Here is a 9,484-nt window from a genome sequence, read left to right on the forward strand (position 1 = left end):
AATGTTCCTGATAAAGTGGGGATAATAACTCTACCAAAAGCAAAATAAAAGATCCAGGCCTTGGTACTTGAAAACATGCAAATAAAAGTAGGATCCCAGCCCAGTCTGGACTGTTTTTCAGTTTCTGCAGATTTAAGGTATGTTTAAAGCAGCAGTTTAGTGTGGAAAGTGCAATGTTTTGTTTACCATGTCCTGCTCTCCAGTGGAAGATTGACTGTCAAATGATGGCAGGGCAGGGTGGAAAATTTCCCAGTCTGACCATCTGAGGGCGAAAATGAAAGTTAAGGAGAGTGCTAAATTTGCAGAGATGTGCCAGTAAACCCATCCCTTCCTGTCTGCTCGCTGTCAGTTAGGCCAAACTCAGACGTGCAGAAAGAACAGAATTCCCTCATCAGTCACCTCTCCAAAACTCCCAGGGATGAGGAAGTGAGGGAGGACCAAAGGCAGTCAATAGCCAGACTTCGTTGTGCCTGGCTGCACGTTGGCTCAGGCAGAAGTGATTGCTGACACTCCTGACTCACCCCTGAGATCCTCAGCCACAGCTGCAGCAGCAAAGACAAAATTACAGCAAAAAAAGAGCAAAAGCAATTAACAGTTGACTGGGCCTAAACCTTGGTATCCTGCATGTGGCTGCCACACGCTAGGCTCTGTGTCCTGCACTCCTGGCCATCATTGCACTACACTGAAGATGTCCCTGTGTGGAGCATAAGGAAAGCTGGCATGTGGATCTGGAAAAAGTATAGAACAGTGTTTGGTACTTCTGCTCCTGCAATCCATGCTTTTCACAGCAGAACAGGAAAAAAAAATTACTGTGAGATTACTAAGTGCAAAAAGAATTTTATGATTTAAAAATAACGGTGAACTACAAAGCTGCAAATGTCTTCTTTAGCAAAATCATGGTCTGAAGAAGAAACTCCAATTTCAGTCACAGAGCACTGGCTGAGGCCAGCAGAATCTCTAACCAAGGACAGGTAACAGAAGAGATTTAAAAACTGGTTTTGGAAAAACAACCCATAAATTTCTGGGCCAAAATGAAGAACAGAATATTGAAATATAGAAGTAATTTGAGTTCTGAATCTAAAAACTTTGGTGTTTTACTCCAGAACACACAGCACTGGAACAACTTCAGTAAAATGTATGCGCTTCTGTTTATTGGTGACCTCTGGGTCTCTTTTCCTTACACCTGCCTTTATCTGCTCAGTTGTTTCTGCACATTCAGGTGTCACACTTTGGACAGTGTACCTTAGTCTACACAAACCAAAGCACGCTGACCCGCTTTCCATGTTTCCTGCATGGAGACAGAGGTTTTCTCAGGTAATTTTATGGCTCTGCTTTATCTATACTCACTATTTTACTACCTCAGTTGTTTTTAAGGACTCCTTGCTAAGCACTACAGTTGGGCCAGTCTTGCCTATGCCTGCATGACTTTCAATGTCTGCATGAATTACATCACATTTTCAAAACTTTCCATGAGAATGAAATTGCCTCCCCTCTGGCCTTCCCGACAGGGAAGTGGTGCCAGAGGGTGTGGGGTGTGAGCTTACAGCTCCTTCTCTAGCAGCTATCTACCTTCCCCGACTGAAAAGGACAATTTCCATGGCACATTCTTCAGAGTATTTTTAGTCAGTTTTCATTGATTTGGAGCTGCAAGTCCAGCTCAATTGGTTCTCATCTTCCCACCCCTGCAAAGGGCCTGGCTCCATCTCCTCAGTGACCTGAAAGCCACTGGAAGGCTGCTCCTCTTCTCCTGTTCCTCCAGCCTCTCCTCATGAGGCAGCACCGTGCCCCAGCCCCAACCACCTCCACTGAATTCACTCTGTGCACTGGAGGCCCAGACTGGACTCAGTAGCTCACCAGTGAAGGATGCAGATACTCCAATGGTGCTGCTTTTCCTTCTCTCCTTCTATAGGAATTCCAGGCTAGGGACATACCATCTAGCTTAGCTTTCATTCAGTGAAAAAACATGCTGCTGATTGAGACAACTCATTGTTGGCCACAGTGACAGAGAGGATGGTCTTCGAAGCTACATTTGGAATGGGGGACACCACTTGGGAGCTTGAAAAGTCACTTACTGAAAATATAAAAAAGAGATGTGGAGGAATATGTGTTGGCAAGGTCAGGTTCTAGAAAGTGATGGCTTTATGGAGTGGGTTAAGTCACAGGGGTTAATCTATAATAAACTCTCCTAGTACACATATCAAAGGATTGTTACAGATTAACTAGCAGGTGCTATTATTAGCCATAACAGGTTTTGATTTAATTTCTGAAAGGATAAGATGCAAAACAATTACTTCATTCAGTCTAAATGTTTCACCCAACTCTTGCAGTGAGGGGTATTTGGACCACAGCCTCCAAAGCAAGAGGAGCTGATGTAGAGTGTGTATGTTATTTACAGGGCAGAAATAGCACCTTTTTTGGTCAAAACCATGTTCTTGCATCACCTTGTTTTTATGATGATTACTTTTGATTAGTAATCTGAAACCTGGCAGAAGGGAAAATAAAGGGGAATTTCCTGTGACTTACAACACTGTCCATTAGGTTTGGGCAGCTCAAGAGACCTCTCTGACCAGTAGAAGCTGAACACCACCATGACATTTCCTTCTTTCTTCTCATGTACCAGCTTCCAAGACTTAATTGCAATCTGAGAATTCTCCCAAAGAACATACCACTGCTCTTCCCAGTAGTGTTTTTGAGGACCAACAGTTTCTGTTCTTCCATGAAGTGTCAAAGTCCTTGTTCAACGTAACATCTCTGATCCCGATTTTCTCCCATGGTTTTGCTTTTGAAGTCCCACTTGTTTTTAATGGAAGAGCAAAGCTGCATGTGTGAAAGACAGATGACTGCAATGACTCCACATTCATAACAGAGAAATCCTCGCAGTTAATGTCTTCATTTGGTAGAATGACCATTGCAGAAAAGGTGACTTCTCAAGTCTCTGCCACCTTTTGAAAAGGATGTAAGAAATGAAAGCTGTGCATGGTTTTGGCAGGGTCTTGTAATAAGTTCTTACCCAGGTGGATGAGAATTCTGCAGGAAACACCCCATCCCTGGCTAACCAGCAAATTGAATGCACCGTGGAGAAGGAAGGACCCAGGCCAGTGGTGAGACAAACAAATGAGCACAGTATAAACCACTGCCCAGCAAACCATCAGCTCATTTTTAAACAGACTGCTGGATTTAACAGTGATAAAGTTGAAAACAAGAAAAAAGGAAGGCAGTTCTTCAGCACTAAAGGCAGTAGCAGAATTTTTAATATTTATTTTTCCAAAAGAGCATATAAGCATGGGAAAAGAAAGCAACTAATTACTGGACAAAAAAACTTCAGAATTCTTTCTGCCTTCCCCTCACATCAAGTGATGCTTTTGGGCCCAGATTCCAAGCTGATTTATGGAGAATATATTTGCCTTCAGCACCACACCCACCTCTTGAACTTGTCCACCCAGGCCACTGCAAACACTATGTTTTGTAAAATTGAAAAACCAAAACTGTTTCACTTTTAATTCTGGTAACCATGATTGAGCACAGGCCGCTCCTCTGAGTATTCCAGGTAGTGTGAAATGGTTTAAGATGGTGAACACCACTGAAGTCATGGAGTGTACATGGGAGCCTTTGCTTTTGATTCCAGTGGCTTCAGCTCAGAAGCCAAGAACAGCATGGAAAGTAAACATCCTGATAAGCAATAACCAGACTGCCTCTGTTAGTACAGACCAAGACAGAATTTGATAGAGAAGGAAGGCAGGATTGGTGCCTCCCATTTAACAGACAGTCCCTATGAATTCCAGAGGTTCTTACAAGTGTTACAGAGTTCTGTGGAGCAAAGCTACATAATTATGAGCTGTGATTTCTTTCAGATACTTATAAAATTGAAAACACTTTTTATGTAGTAAATAAATAAGGCCCTCCCCATATAGTGCAATAAAGTGAGCAGATTACAGGTTCAGTACTGTACCCAATCTATTCCTTTCAAAGCCTCATTGTTACATCAAAGGGTTTGTGGTTCTGTTCCTCTCTCAACCAGACATGGATTGCATTCAAGTTACTTTTAATGCTAAATACCCTGCATATTGTGTATATTCTTTGTATAATTACCAGCTATAAAATCTGCACCTTTGCTTATGAGGATAATGAAGTTAGAGTGCAGGGACTGGCTCTCTATCTCAAATTTCATAATAAACCCTGGATGCCTTTTCACTGCATTTAATCAATTAGAAATAACCAGACCTGGCATAGTGTCACTGTGACATCCTGCAGGCTCTGTTCTGTCAGCTGGGAGCAGGATTTGGAGAGCTCAGTATTTTTAAACCATATTTCTGAAATAGTTGTAAAATGATCATTACCATGTCAGTACCCCCCACCTCAGAGAATAAGCAATTTCCTGCTGTTTGTCCCCTGAGTCTCAACCTGTCTGAGAGCTGCTGTGTGCCTTTTAAAGGTCTCCTGAGTTAAGCACCTCAAATGCAATCTGAGAATTACTTTTGAAATCTTGGCCAGAAAGCTGCAATGTACTCTGTGAGATACTTCCAGCTAGGAAAAGGACAAACTCAACAGAGCTCTTGGGGGAGAGAAAGTTCCAAGACTCAACAGGTGTCTGCATTCTGTACTGTAAACTGTGGTTTAACACACCATTTCTGTGACCTCTAGAAATGGGAGGGAAAAACAGAAAATAAAAGAGAAAGCAGCCGTTGCAGTTGCAGTTGTGGAAACCAAAATATTCTATTTTTAAGCATGAAAAGTCACTCCCCACATTGACTCAGTATAACGAAGGTGGCTCCAAAATATACAACCTTTGCCTGTGCCCACCATCATGACACAACATTTTCCAGACTAATTTCTGTTTCACATTTTTTTTCAGTTTTCCTTGTTCCTTGTTTCACACTAGCTGAGACACAGACCACTTTCTGTAGATGAAATGACTGCTAAGAAATTGAAGCAAGACTGAGAAAATCCCAGATCTTGTGTGATTTTATTTAATGCAGAATGTAAGTCAACCTCATCAGCCACAAGAATTTATTGTCAATTTTGCATCTTTTAAAATCCATTCTGTAGAAGGGGAGAATATTAATCAAAACACCAGCAGTTTTGAATGAATACCAGAGATGGTGCAAAATATAAGGTGTAACACTAAAAAGATATTAAGTGCAGTGTTTTTTGAACAGATGATGCTGAACCCCAGCAGAAGGAAGCCCAAAGGTAATGAGGCCACTCAGTCTGAAGTTGTGCAGCTGCAGCTGAAAGAAAATATTCTATATGGGCTAGTGCTATAGCCTCGAGCTGTGCCAGGGGAGGTTTGGGTTGGACAGCAGAAGGAGTTTCTTCACAGAAAGGGTTGTCAAGCATTGGCAGGGGCTGCCCGGGGAGGTTTGGAGTGCCCATCCCTGGAGGTGTCCAAGGAAGGGCTGGATGTGGCACCCAGTGCTCTGGGCTGGGGATAGGGTGGGGATTGGGCACAGCTTGGACTCCATGGGCTGGGAAGTCTTTTGCCCGAATGATTCTGGAAGCACCCAAACCAAGCTGGCTCAGAAGCTGCTGATTAAAAAACAAAAATCAAATCAATCCTTTTCAGAATGGATTCATGCAGAACATGAAGGCAGATTCTTCTGGGGGAAAAGTCACCCAGGTTGATGGTTACAGAAGGGGTAAGTTCAGTGTCCACAGGTGAGGGCAGCAAACAGCAGTCCCAGAACTTTCCTCCTTGGACTCTCCAAGTGCAGTCAGCAATGCCAGGGACCTCTCCCCAGTGACAAACACAAACACCCTTAAGCTCTAAGGTGCAAGTGACAGATGCCTCCCTCTGCTTCTAAACTTTTAAAAACCTATTTTAAATATCAAACACAATTATGAGGAAAACAGAAAATAGTCCTCAAAGAACAGGGTTTTTTTAAAGTAATGTGTCTGCCCTGCTTAATCACAAGCTGAAAGGAGTACTTGATGACTGGTGGATACTTCAGTTAACACCATTTCATAAAACTTGGCTTGACAGAAGTATAAGATAAATTAATCAAATAATAGAGAAGTTGAAAGATGCACCAGTTGGCTCGTGCTCCAGCAGAGGCAGATCAGCTCTGAGCAGCAGGCAATGCTGCAGGACAGGGACAGACCAAGTGGGCAGTGCAGGTCTGTGTCCAGCAGTGCTGTGGGTCAGGGGCTTGCTTTGGACTGCTCTGGCCAAGACACTGCTCACCCCAAACCATCCCTGTCTTTGGGGTGACACTGAGGGACATGACATTGTGGAGCATAAAGCTCTAACAACTCATCCTTACAGTGTAAGGTCAGGGATTCTCACAATGAATAGACATCATGATATTGAGTATTTAAGACTCAAAGATGTGTTGCCTGTTCAGTTTGCAGCTTATCAAAGTTTTATATGAAGGCACAATTTATAATGCCACGTTAAAAGCTTTTACAAATAAGAAACTTTCCTCTAAAAAAGATATGAGAGAATATTATTTGTCTCTCCCAGAAATAGCGTGCATTCCTCTTCTTTATAGCATCACAGTAAAGATTACTTCCTTATGACATTTGAAAATGAGCCAAACACCACGGAGGAGAGATTTTTGTTTAGCATCAAGTCCTCATGCTCAAGTGTCCCTAAACAAAAGGCAATACCTGTGACATAACCCACCACGTGAGGAAGTTTACAAAGTGCTAAAGAATGGTTTAAAGAATATTCCATTACTGACAAATGGTGCTAAGCAAGGCCTGGCCTGGGTTGGAAATATTCTATTCAGTACCCACCGGGCTCAATTTACTTTGGTGGAGAGTGTGAATGGAAATCAGTAACACTTCTGACACAAGAATGTGATCAGAAGTGTATTTGTCTCTGGCCACATAAAGGGTGGAATGCTATCCTGGATATTACATAAGCCAGGAATTTACAATCTCATCCGTACCAAAACCTGAAAAGAATAAATGAATTACAAAAATAAATAAAAGGGAAAGATTTGCACTACACAGGAAGCTTCTTCATGAGGCTCCAAGGCTGGTCATAACCAAAGTGGTCTTTACCATTTCTCTGTGGACTTAAACACTAAAAATACATTGACCAATCTACTGCTACTGCTCCATTTTTTGACACGTTACTTTCATATTTGTAATGTCCAGATTATTCACACACAATTTCAGCTTTAGGTTTCCAAGGCTGTGTATACACAAAACAAAAAGTATAGCACCAGTGCTGGTTCTGGCATAGACTGGATGATGGTAAGTCTGTGAAGTGATTTAAATTATTAATTCTCTATACTTCAAGAATGTAAAGCATGATATCACTTTATTAATCAGAAGTCTCCCACTGTCTTTCCTTGTTCTAATGTTTGTCTTGCCCTTGCATAACAAGCCTCCAGTGAAACCCTCACTACCTTAATCAAGAGTTGCCCGCACATAACATTTGAACTGTTAACTTCACTCAACTCCTATCTGTGGAGTACCCAGGAGAAGTTATGGACTCAAGATCCTGCTGGAACTAGCTGCAAAAGTGGTTTTGGCAGTGTTTTGAGGTTACTGCAATCACCTATCAACGGCTCATCACTTACCAGAACTGGCACAGAAATGGGTTCCTCATTGCAGTAAAAGAAACTGAAGCCTATGAATACACTTGGTTCCTTTTAGTCACATTATCCCTTGCTCTGTCAGCAGCCTCGTGAGCACCATGAGTTTTTTAAACTCTTCAAAAATAATTACAGAACACAACACAGCCTCATTTACCCACCATCTTTATGGTCAGAGATTCCGGAGGACTGAAATTGGGAACACAGGTGCACCAGTGTACTTGGGGTTGCTATTTTCTCCCCAGTTGCCACAGCAGAACCCAGGAGGATGCTGCCTGTGACTGTACCTTTGTCTCTGTGGGCAGTAATTGCCAGCACAGCAGCACCAAGGGATTAGGGAACAGCTCCTCAGGCTCAGCAGGGCTGGGGGGCAGAGGGGCAGAGAGCTGCTCAAACACAGCTGAAGAGAACTCACTGTGTAACTCTCAGGTCAGGCAGGTCAGTGAGAGATAAATCTGGACAACTCCAGGGTCAAATGACTTCTGAGCAGAAGTTTTTGGAACAGTAATTTTGGTCGAAAGTACTGAAGCTCTGCCCAAAACCCCTTTCAGAGTTCTCATCTACATCTGGGTTACTATAACATCTTTGGTCTCAAATTATGCTGCTGGAGAATGGAATTTATATATTGTGCTGAAAACATAAAAGCCTCAGCTCTGCAGCTGAAAGACTCTTCAGTCCAGTCATTACAGAAACATGTCTGAAGTACTGGGGTTACTATTACAAGGAAGTAAATAGTTGTTAGCATCATATCTCCTCACCAGCAGGAAAATTACTTGCATATTGAGTAAATAAAGTTATCTTTGACTCTATTAAAAGCCTTTTTACTTTGGAAACCGGATTAAGTTTGTACAAAAGTCCTTCAGACTTCTCCTCGTGCCTCCAGCTGAATCACTACTATCAAAATATTTAGTCATGATGTCTCCTGCCTCACCAACCACGCTCCCCGTCTGTACCCTACTGAGAATTGAATGCTCTATCACTTTCCAAACCCTAAAATTCACAGATCCTTGTCCTCCATAGCAATTACATCTACCATACCTTTGGTCTGATGCTCCCAAATCCCAGCTGGCACCTCAGACATCTGGAGCTCCAGACAAGCCATAGCTCTACCTTCCAGCTCCATGGTCCTTTCCCTCTTGAACTAGCCATAAATTAAATAACAGGCATGTAAGAATGATTTAAACACACGCAATTATCCTTTTTGTAACTGAACAAAATACTACATCTCACACTACCAGAAGTCAATTAAAGCCATAGAGGGGTGTGATCACTCCACTTCTAAACTTCAGGAAACTGCCATGCTTCCATACACTGTTAATCCCACTAAGTCTGAGAGTTTTTAATCACCATTGCAATGATACAAAACTCAGTGCATCTCTGTGCTATAGACCACACACACAGAACAGACCTGGAGAACAGCACAGGTCACCTGTTTGCTGGTCTTGATCAGAAGCAGCACATTCAGAGAGCTTCTACCAAAAAATGCTAGAGCTTTTTTATTAGTGTTCAAGATCATACTGGATATTCCTTGTCAACTGCCAGGATTAAAGCTTTCTGTGCTCTACCTTGCACAAAATTATTTTGAAAGTTTAAACCAAAATGGCTGCAATTTAAAAAAAAAGTACCTAGGTAGAAAGACAAGTGGCTTTCCTCACATGGAGAAACACCTACTCTGTTGAGAAAGTCCATCACCTTCCTGCTTTATCTGAAGTTAAGCAGAAGGCTGGCTCCAGCATAATACTGAGTATCATCTGGTGCAGAAAAGGACTTGAGGAGGAGAAATAAGGGGGGTAAAGAGACAAGATGAGAACAGCATTAAGGAATAGGTAAAACAAAGACAACAAAAGTTAAGGGAGCATAAGGGTGACGTGAAATACACAGGAGCAGAGAGAGGAACAGTACTGGCGATGGCAGAGGGAAGTGTAACAGAGAGCAGGAAT

Source organism: Molothrus ater, chromosome 21 (genome assembly GCF_012460135.2).
Source record: "Molothrus ater isolate BHLD 08-10-18 breed brown headed cowbird chromosome 21, BPBGC_Mater_1.1, whole genome shotgun sequence".
Lineage (NCBI taxonomy): Eukaryota > Metazoa > Chordata > Aves > Passeriformes > Icteridae > Molothrus > Molothrus ater.